The sequence below is a fragment of the Balaenoptera physalus genome (assembly GCF_965194825.1).
Source record: "Balaenoptera physalus genome assembly, chromosome: 2".
Taxonomy (NCBI): domain Eukaryota; kingdom Metazoa; phylum Chordata; class Mammalia; order Artiodactyla; family Balaenopteridae; genus Balaenoptera; species Balaenoptera physalus.
The window spans coordinates 79,927,083-79,938,081 of record NC_138883.1 but is presented as its reverse complement, the minus strand read 5'-3'; the positions used below and the strand labels follow the sequence as shown (position 1 = coordinate 79,938,081).

At 36.5% G+C, this 10,999-nt stretch overlaps 1 long non-coding RNA gene across 1 annotated transcript in view; it reads right to left on the bottom strand.

The window, feature by feature from the left end:
• The window catches only part of LOC309656288, a 344,992-nt gene that overhangs the window by 27,143 nt on the left and 306,850 nt on the right, over positions 1-10,999 (bottom strand). The gene's annotated exons all lie outside the window — the stretch shown is intronic.

Genomic DNA, 10,999 nt, shown 5'->3' with positions numbered 1-10,999 from the left:
GATCCATATGCCAGTACATATTTTTTATTATTATACCTATTATCATGGGTTTTTAAAAATTACATATCACTTTTCCTCTGATACCTGCCCCCCCGCCTTATTTTCTTGTCTAGTATCACTCTTTTATATTTTCAGGTCAACTTAAAAATATCTAATTTAAGGGGGAAAAAACTTTCTAGGATCTAGAATAAAATTGAATTAAACCTGGAAATTAGGAAAAAGTTAGTTTTTGAAGAATTCTCTTTCTACATTGAAACATGGTGTGTCTCTCCATTCATTTCAGTCTTCTTTTATGTCTCTCAGTAAAACATGGGTTACTATTTCAAATAATGAAGCACATCTTTCTTATTGTAAACATGAAGTTCATTTGGCTGCAAATATGAAGCCCATATTTTTCAAAGCGAAATTAGACCTACAGCTAAAAATAAAGGTTAAAAAAAGATTGTTTCCATTATAGTGAATTCATTCACAATATGGTACAATGAAATGGATACTTGCTCCAAGTATAGTGATCTATTTCAGTTTACAGATAGAAGTTCAAAAATTTTTAATTCAAAAATGGCTTCTAGCATACAGGCAGTTTTTACCAGTCTTCAGTGCAGACTTAATACTATTAAGTATCTGCAACCTTTGATTTCAGAGAAAATCAACAGAGTAGACAGTGTAACACCAAGTTTATGATTGATAATTTCATTTTTTTGAAATTTCAGATTTAACCCGTTCCCAAAAATGACTTGAAATAGCTTAAAACAAAGGACATGAATTATAAGGTTAATTAAATAAGAACCAAGAAAAGGAAAAGGAAGCATTTGTTTTCTTTCCCACAGAAATATTTATTTAAACTCAGCCTTTTTCATTTAGGTACTTTTAGGTTCTGTGGCCAGTACCAAGTGATCTGACAGTTTTAAGCATAAGACTACAATATGACTGAGAGATCATAAACTTTAGAAGATGTATAGACCATGAAAAACAGGGGCAATGCCGTAAACTCATGAGAACCTAAAGTTACAAGTCTTGCTCTCATCTGTGTAGGAGAATGGGCTTCAAAACCTGCCTTTGCCTTTAACTCTCTGTGAGATATTGGCCAGATTATACAACCTCTCTGGGCCTCTAGTTTTTGCAACCAGAAGAGTTATAAATTATCTTCCAGCATTCAAACCTTTGGTCTAAAATGACACTTTGAATAGCTACATCTGGGTGACTTTCTAAACAATTTATGCGTGTTTGCTGATGTTTACTCACTTGCAGCAATCCAGGAAGTATACTTATTTTTTAACACCTTTATTGAAATATAATTTACATATCATAAATTCACATCACCCATTTAAAGTGTACAATTCAATGGTACTTTTAGTCAAAATTCCATGATTTGGGTAAAGTGGGAGGGGTCGTTTAGACCATAAATTCTTCTTTTTAAATGTATGGCAAGTTCACTAAACCTATTGGTAGAATGAGAAGGTCACTGAAGTTATATTTTTTCAGTGTGCTTTCATTTTATTTGATGCATTTCAAATTCCTATGATATCAGACATAATACTCCAATATGTCTACAAACATTTCAGAGACAAATGAAATGTATTTGGGGGATACTCAGGACTCTGCTTAAGACATTATGATAGGCAAACCAGTTTCAGATAATAAATAGTCAGAGACTCACAGACAGATGGTATGGCTCAACATCCTAACAACAGAAGAAAAAGACATGCACCTGACATTAAACTACCCCTGCTCTGTGACCGTTGGCAAATTCTCTATGCCTTTGTTTTCTCATGTTTGTTTGATAAAATACAGTCAATTATACTACAACCTCTCTTTATAAGTCTGACAATGATAGATATTTTTATTAATTACAATAAATATCATATGATATTAATTTTAACTATTCTCTAAAATTAAATCTTGGCCCTCAGATACCATAAAATATATATGCTTTGATGGGAACCAGTGGCCATGGTTGGAACTTTATGCAATTGTGATTAAAGAAAAAATATGTGGAGATTAAACAACATGCTACTGAACAAACAATAAGTCAAATTAAAAAATCAAAGAGAAATTTTAAAGTACCTTGAAACAAATGAAAATGAAAGTACACCAACATTTTTGGAATATACCAAAAGCTGTTCTAAGAGGGAAGTTCATAGTAATAAATATTTACCTCAAGAAACAAGAAAAAAGTCTCAAATGAACAACTTAACTTTACACCTCAAGGATCTAGAAAAAAGAACAAAGTCCAAAGTTAGTAGAAGGAAAAGGAAATAACAAAGATTAAAGAAGAATAATAAATATATACTAAATGAAACAATGTGCTCAGAATAAATGAAATAGAGCCCAAAAAGACAATAGAGAAGACCAATGAAACAAAGAATTGGTTCTTTGAAAAGAGAAATAAAATTGACAAGCCATTAGTTAAACTCACCAAGAAAAAAAAAAGCAAGAAGACTCAAATAAATAAAATCAGAAATGAAAGAGGAGATATTACAATGATACCACAGAAACATAAAGGACCATAATAGACTACTCTGAACAATTACATGTCAAGAAATTTGACAACCTAAAAGAAATGGATAAATTCCTAGAAACATACAACCTACCAAGACTGAATCATGATGAAACAGAAAATCTGAACAGACTGATTACTAGTAAGGAGATTGAATCTGTAATCAACAACCTCCCAACAAACAAAAGTCCAGGAACAAACGGCTTCACTAGTGAGTTCTACCAAACATTTAAAGAAGAATTAATACCAATCTTATTCAAACTCTTCCAAAAAATAGAAGAACAGGAAATTCTTCTAAACACATTTTATGAGGCCATCATTAGTCTGATACCAAAACCAGACAAGGATGACACAAGAAAAGAAAATTACAAGGATGCCACAAGAAAAGAAAATATCCCTGATCAACACAGATGAAAACATGCTCAACAAAATATTAGAAAACCAATTCAACAATACATTAAAAGGATTGTACACCATAATCAAATGGCATTTACCCCAGGGATGCAAGGATGGTTCAGCATCTGCAAATCAGTCAATGTGACATACTGCATTAACAAAATGAAGGATAAAAATCATATGATCATCTCAATAAATGCAGAAAAATCATTTGGTAAAATTCAACATCAGTTTATGAAAAAACCCTCAACAAAGTGGGTATAGAAGGAACATACTTCAACACAATAAAGGTCATATATGACAAGTCCTCAGCTAGTATCATACTCAGCAGTGAAAAGCTGCAAGATTTCCCTCTAAGATCAGGAATGAACAAGGATAACCACTATCGCTACTTTTATTTATGGTATTGGAAGTCCTAGCCAGAGCAATTAGGTAAGAAAAAGAAGTGAAAGGAATACAAATTGGAAAGAAAAAGTAACATTGTCACTAATTACAGATGGCATGATAGTATATATAGAAAACCCTAAAGACTCCATCAAAAAACGCTTAGGACTAATAAACATTCAGTAAAGTTACAGGGTACAAAATCAATAAGCAAAAATCTGTTGCATTTCTATACACTAATAATGAACTATCAGAAAGAGAAGTTAAGAAAATAATGCCATTTACAATTGCATCAAAAAGAATAAAACACCTAGGAATAAGTTTGACCAAAAAAGTAAAAGACCTGTATGTTGAAAACTACAAGACATTAATGAAAGAAATTGAAGAGTACACAAAGAAATGGAGAAAGACACCATGTTCATGGACTGGAAGAATCAATAATCTTGAGATGTCCAAACTATCCAAAGCAATTTACTGATTCAATGCAATCCCTATCAAAATTCCAATAGCATTTTTCACAGAAAAAGAAAAAATAATCCTAATATTTGTACAGAATCAGAAAAGACTCTGAAGAGCCAAAACAATCTTAAGAAAGAAAAAATGTGGAGGCATCACACTCCCTGATTTCAAACTATATTACAAAGCTATAGTAAATAAAACAGTATGGTATTGTCATAAAGCCAGACACATAGATCATTGGAACAGAATAGAGAGCCCAGAAATAAACCCATGCATATTTTGTCAATTAATTTATGATCAAAAAACCAAGAACATACAACTGGGAAAGGATATTCCCTTCAATAAATGGTATTGGAAAAACTGGACAGTCACATGCAAAACAATAAAACTGTACCACTATCTTATACTATACATAAAAACTAACTCAAAATGAATTAAAGACCTGAACATAAGACTTGAAACCATAAAACTCCTAGAAGAAAACATAGGTGGAAGCTCCTTGATATAGGTCTTGGTGATGATTTTTTGGATGTGACACTAAAAGGAAAAGCAACAAAAGCAAAAATATAGTGTGATTACATCAAAATGAAAAGCTTCTGCACAGCAAAGGAAACAACAAAGTGAAAAGGCAACCTATTAAATAAAATATTTACAAACATATATCTAGAAAGAGGCTAATATTCAAAATACATAAAGAACTTTTGTGCGACTCAGCAGTAAAACAAAAACAAGCAATCTGATTTAAAAAGGGGCAGAATATCTTTGCCAAAGAGGACATACAGAGGACCAACAGGTACCTGAAAGGATGCTCAACATCATTAAACATCAGGTAAATGCAAATCAAAACCACAATAAGAAGTCATTTCACACATGTTAGAATGGCTATTATCAAAAAGACAAGAAATAACAAGTGTTGGCAAGGATGTGGCCAAAAGGGAATCCTTGTGTAGTGTTGGTGGGAATGTAAATTGCTGTGGCCACTGTGGAAAACAGAATGAAGTTTCCTCAAAAAATAAAAATAGCAACAGAACTATCATATGATACAGTAATTCCACTTCCGGGATTTTATCCAAAGAAAACCAAAACACTAACTCAAAAATATATGTGCACCCCATATTCATTGCAGCATTATTTACTATAACCAGGGTACAGAAACAAACTAAGTGTCCATTATTGGATGACTGTATAAAGAAATTGTGGTATATATGCACAATGAAATATTATTCAGCCATGAAAAGAATTAAAACTTTCCATTTGTGACAACATGGATGGACCTCAAGGGCATCATGCTAAGTGAAATATGTCAAACAAAGAAAGACAAATACTGTATGATCCCTCTTATATGTAGAATCTAAGAGAAAAAAAAAAACAAGCTCATAGATACAGAGAACAGATTAGTGGTTGCCAGAGGTTGGGGGTAGGGGGTAGGGGTGGGGGTGGGAGAAAGGGGTGAAGAAAAGCATTTTAAAAAACTAAATTAAAAAGTTATGTGTTTTGATGGGAAACAGTGGCCATGGTTAGAATTTATGCTATAGTGATCATAGAAAAGAGATAGGAAAAAAATGTACTTGGTCAAATTTAAATCAAACTAAAAGATTCATATTCTTAATTTGAGAGTAAGTTATATACAAATGCATTTAGTTATTTTTGTAGTGAATAAAGATTTACTATATTTATTTAAACTCCCCTGTGCAAGAATTTTCTGAGATGACCCACTATATTCAGGGGAAGTCAAATTTAATTTCATGGTTGATCTGTATGATCTGCCAAATTCCATGTTTGAAGGCATTCCACTTATGATACAAAATATTGATTTAACATGATTTTTGGCTAGTGTGATTCCTGCTTTCCGCAGTGGAATTGTTGTCTGAGTGAGTTGGATAGAAATGTCAGGGGAAATGGGTGGTGGTGAACATGTGGACCCTGAGCTGCTTCCAGTATGAGTTATCGAGTTAGTCTTTGCTCTCCATGCTGCTGCACTGAAGGAAGAAATTCAAAGGTGTAGACTGCACATAGATGTGTTTCAAAACCGTGTGGTCTGAATAATAAACAGCTCCTCACAGTAACAATCAGTAAAATATTTATTGAACACATACTATAGGCAAAACCCTGTGCTAAGTGTTGTAGCATATGCAAAGATGGATGATAGAAGGTCCCTGGCTTACAAGAGTGTAGGGAGTATGCATAAGTAACTGTAAATCAAGGCAGACTATGAGAGAGTATTATAAGAGAGCAGGGGAGACAAACTGACTGAGGGTTCAAGGAGGCTTCTTGAAAGAGAGATTTAAGCAGGCTTTAAAGATACCATGACTAGATACATTTTAATTCAAGGCCTTAATCATCAGAAAAAGATTTGCCAAATCTTCTATGTGTATACAAAGTAAATATTAAGCCACATGTTATGTATATTGCTTTTGTAGAAAACTCTATAATATGAATGTTAGAAAAATTAAAGCATGATAGTGAATGTAAAATCGGAAAAGTTACTCCTTCATGTATAAAATATAATTCCCATGCTTAAATATTCAGATACAAACACTATCCTATGGCTTCCAGCAGATATGATACAGGAATAAGAGGCTGATATTTTTCTTTTTTTTTTTGGCCACATTGTGTGGCTTGCGTAATCTTAGTTCCCTGACCCACGGATGGAACCTGGGCCCACGGCAGTGAAAGTGCAGAGTTCTAAACACTGGACCACTAAGGAATTCCCATGAGGCTGATTTTTTAAAAAAATCAAACAATAGCTTCTTAAGTAATGTGAAAAATGCATAATCGAGTGCAGGAAATTTCAGCCTGGAGTTTAATGCACTGGAAATAGTTGGGTCTCTATTTGCAGTGTTCCTCTTTCTTGACTGTTCAGGTTTCATGTCATCATCTCCAGTTCCAGGTCACTGGGGACATCACCCTCCAGGCCACTGCCCCACCCTCACTTGCCCAGGATGCCATTGATGTATGATGCCGAATCATCATATAATGAAGAACCAAGTACTCAGGCTTTTCTAATTTTCACAGAAAATGAACTTTAACTCAAAACTATGCCTGGTTAATTAAACTTTCCTGTGATCTAATTTGCTCTAATTATTTCCATAAATTGAGATGTAACAGGGGTTATATAAAATTATCGTAACAGAAAATTGAGTTTTAGTCTGAGTTTTAAGCTAGGATGAGGTTTCTGAATTATTGCAACCTGTTGCTGAATGTAAATACTCTTTTTTTTTTAAATTTATTTATTTATTTTTGGCTGTGTTGGGTCTTCGTTTCTGTGCAAGGGATTTCTCTAGTTGCGGCAAGCGGGGGCCACTCTTCATCGCGGTGCGCGGGCCTCTCACTATCGCGGCCTCTCTTGTTGCGGAGCACAAGCTCCAGACGCACAGGCTCAGTAGTTGTGGCTCACGGGCCTAGTTGCTCCGCGGCATGTGGGATCTTCCCAGACCAGGGCTCGAACCCGTGTCCCCTGCATTGGCAGGCAGATTCTCAACCACTGTGCCACCAGGGAAGCCCTGAATATAAATACTCTTAAACAAAAATCAGAACTGTACAAGATAAAATAAGGTTTTTCTCTTCCTCTTTGAAACCCTAAGGTAAAGTTTCACTCTCTTAAAATACTAGAGACTGAGGTTATACTGCACAAATAAAGCTGAACAAACAATTTTGAACTAGAGCCAATGAAAAACTGAGTAATCTAAATCTAATACATTTACCATCCAATACTAACTATAAGCCAAACTACTTCCTACTTCCTGAAGAATGTAAAATCTAATTATACTCTGTATTAAAAAGCATTCACATTCTCTATCAAATTATATTTTCATATCTCTGGCACTAGGATGGCAACTTTTGAAATATTCCCAACAGTTTTTTTGTTGAAGAGAAAGAAGGGAGAGGGCAACAACCTATGGGGGAAATAAAATGATTATCACAAATGGGAACATGTTAAACTGAACCACAGAACTTTGCCCAGAGTTAGAGCCAACACTCAGAAGAAGATATGAATAGAATGAATTCACAACCCAAATCATTAAAACAAGCAAGAGTTTGGACCTTAGGATATCCTTCATTGTGGCTAACTAAATCACTTTCTACTCATGCTGGTGTAAATCTGGCAATAACACAGAGCCTGGACTCCACCAATGGGAATAACAGACATCTATAGAAGTCTTATGAAACTGCCTGATAAAAGTTTTTTTGTAAGCAATTAAATAAATATATTAAATTAAACTCATCTATATTTTTAATGTACCTCATTGTAGTTCATTATGTAAGACCCCCATATGTTCTGTATCATTAGTGAAATTCTCAGTGGTGTAATGATGTAGTATATACACATGGGGTAAAGTAATGCATTTTTCATTTCTTCTACACATTTCATTACAGGGTGGAGATGCTGCAATTTTTCACTTAAGATTCCATTTTGGTGTGGGAAAGGGGAAATAGACCCAGAGCCAGAGCTGCTTCCAATTTCTCTAATTTCATAATTCAGCAACTGATAATTTGCTGAGGATAACTTTTCTTAATAGTTCTCTTCCCATCAGTGCTCAGGAAAAGAGTGATAGAGGTTGCAGTTGCTAGCATTTTTTCTTTTCAAACAAACCCGTGGTGTTTGACTTCTGAAGAAAATGAATTCTTTCATTCCCGTTGCCAGTTTTGCCAATAATAATTATAATTTTTGATCTAATTCCTTAAAGGGAAATTCCAGTTTATGGAAGATGGGAAATGTAGGATCCCATACCGCTCAAAGTTAGTTCTTTGCTTTAGGGATTATCCATTAGTTTCCTTTTTTTTTTTTTTTTTTTTTGCTTGATTGGTGTAACTAGAGTTTTTTGATGACCTCAACAAAAGTGACTGCCCCACAGCGTAGTCTATAACTCTCTAGGATGATATGAAATGCTGTGGGATCACAGCCTATAAATAGCTGTGCACTGATCCCATGGCATTTCTGTTTGTAATGAAAGGTTACAAGCCAACACAAAGGTACAAAAGTTAAGTATTTCCATGGGATGTTTTAGGGCCCCTAGTGTTTACAACTGCTGCTTCTCCATTTGCTGAGCTTGTTTGTCCTTTCCTTTCTCGTTTATCAACAACAATGAAAGGGCTTCTCAGAATTTGGGCACTAAACTGTCTGTGAAATATCCTTCCCCCAGTCTCTCAGCTTCTGCCTCATCATGGCCCAGGTATGCAGTGCAGCTGCAACAGAACCCACCTCACCCATCTCCATCTTCCCTGTGCCCTTATCCCTCACCTGCACAAGTGAAGAAGGAAGTTTTTCTAGAAGGAAGATATGTTATTACACATTATTTCATTACAAGAACCCTGTTGAGCAGGGACAGCCAATGGGCTCAGTGAAATGATTCTTGGGATGTGTGTCGCTATTACGGGTTGATACCAGACAACATGCTTCATTTTCCCTGGGGTATATCCAGCAACAAGCATTTTTCCCCTCACCCTTTGCAAATATACGATCTATAACATATTTTCCATTCCTTCACTTTATATGAATTTTAATAATTACTATACTCTTTTCCTTTGAAGTGTTCATGTTAGGATGAGGCCTGGGTCAGGGAGAGAGGAAGAAAGAAGGAAAAAGAAGTAGCAGAAGAGACCCCCATGGGTTGGTAGGAGGGAAAAAAAAGGTTAAAGTAATAGCCAACAAGCCAGCAAGTCCCAGTTGTCTACTAAGTGCCTCTTTAATAATGTCAGGGAGACAATGACATTGAACAGTTGCTGTTTTCTGTTCAGCATCACTTCCTTGTCTGACATTAAGTTGATGTCCACCAAGGCCATGACAGACCCAGTTCTGCCTGCACTCCTCAATCTGGAATACTTGCAGGATAGTCAAGGCACAGATGATGCAGTGGATGTAGTCAAGGCACAGATGATGCAATGGATGTAGTATTTTGTTGCAACAAGAGTTGGTGAAGAACAAAGGCCCTGGCAAATGAGTGAGCTGGCTGCCCTAATGCCCACTCCATTGTCCTGTTTTCTAAGGTAAACTTCTCTGCAGAATGGGTGCTCAAAGAAAAATAATTATAAAGGCCAAACTGAAAGGCAAGGCTAACTATATTTGCTGCCTCCTGTAAGAGATTTCCTTTCAATTCATGTGAAGTGCACAGCATCTACCATGTGATATTCTGTTCCTCGACAAATAATGACCCACATACAGCTGTGCACATTATCTGGCAGACAGATGTTGGATTAGGGCTGCAGTTGATATAGTTCATATGCAGAAAGAAAAAGAACAGTCCATTAGCGCTAATTCTCTTCTTTCTTAACAGGTTCACTATTTGAACCAGACCCTCCACTTGGTTTATCTGTAATACATAGTAGATTCAGTCTCTTCTTGATGTTCTCCTGTTTCAGAGAGGAGTTAATCGGGTTAAAGGTTTTGGCCTTTAGCCAAAACCTCTGATTCCAGACTTTAAACAGGAATGCTCTCACTTTCCCCCGTCTCCATAACTACGTTCTCGGGGGACTGGGGAGTTTAAGCTGAAATTAGATGGCTACAAGTGCTAACACCTGCTACAAGTTCATCAGTTTTTGCTGGCTTTACAGCAGTGTCGGCTGTTTCAACAGTTTGTTCAGTGAAAGATGGAGAAGGGAGCAGTGGCCCTATCAATCATGGTGTACCATTTTTTCTCAGTGTCTTTTCTCATTTTGCTGCCTTCACAGCCATGCTATGACCGAGCATGGCTGTCCTCTCTTGGGCTTCCACCTCATTACTGATGCCCGCAGAAATAAGACCAGTGGAGGTAGCCACAAATGCCTTCCTCAGCTGAGAGAGCCAGAAGTGCCTGAAGGTGACCTCAGTTATTTATAGGTTTTCCTTTTTCATCAGCATGTGCAGGCTGGGGTGGTAAGGGATATGGCCCACTCCCCTACTCTCATGGGAAACAAACCCACATTTGGGGGAGGTCTCAGACTTATGTGGGAAATGAGAACCAGATGAAAATGTCTTACCAGCCACTCCCAGAACAGAGCACAAACAAATGAGAATGGATCTCAGTTGGGAACCTCTAGACCTGAGAGGTTAGGAGAGGTGGGGAGAATGAGGAAGGGATTGAGAGGTCCTGGAATCAAAGACTAATCCTTACTGTTCCCTCTTCACCACGAAGGACCCTCAAGACAGGGAGGCGCCCAGTCCAAAACGTCCTACCCCACTCACAGCTGCTCCTCCAAAGGCGAGACAAGCCCCAACATCAGCTCAGCTGGGAGAGAGCACAGAGGTATCCGTTGCCCTGGTCTGCTCCTGTCTAGTTGTGCAAC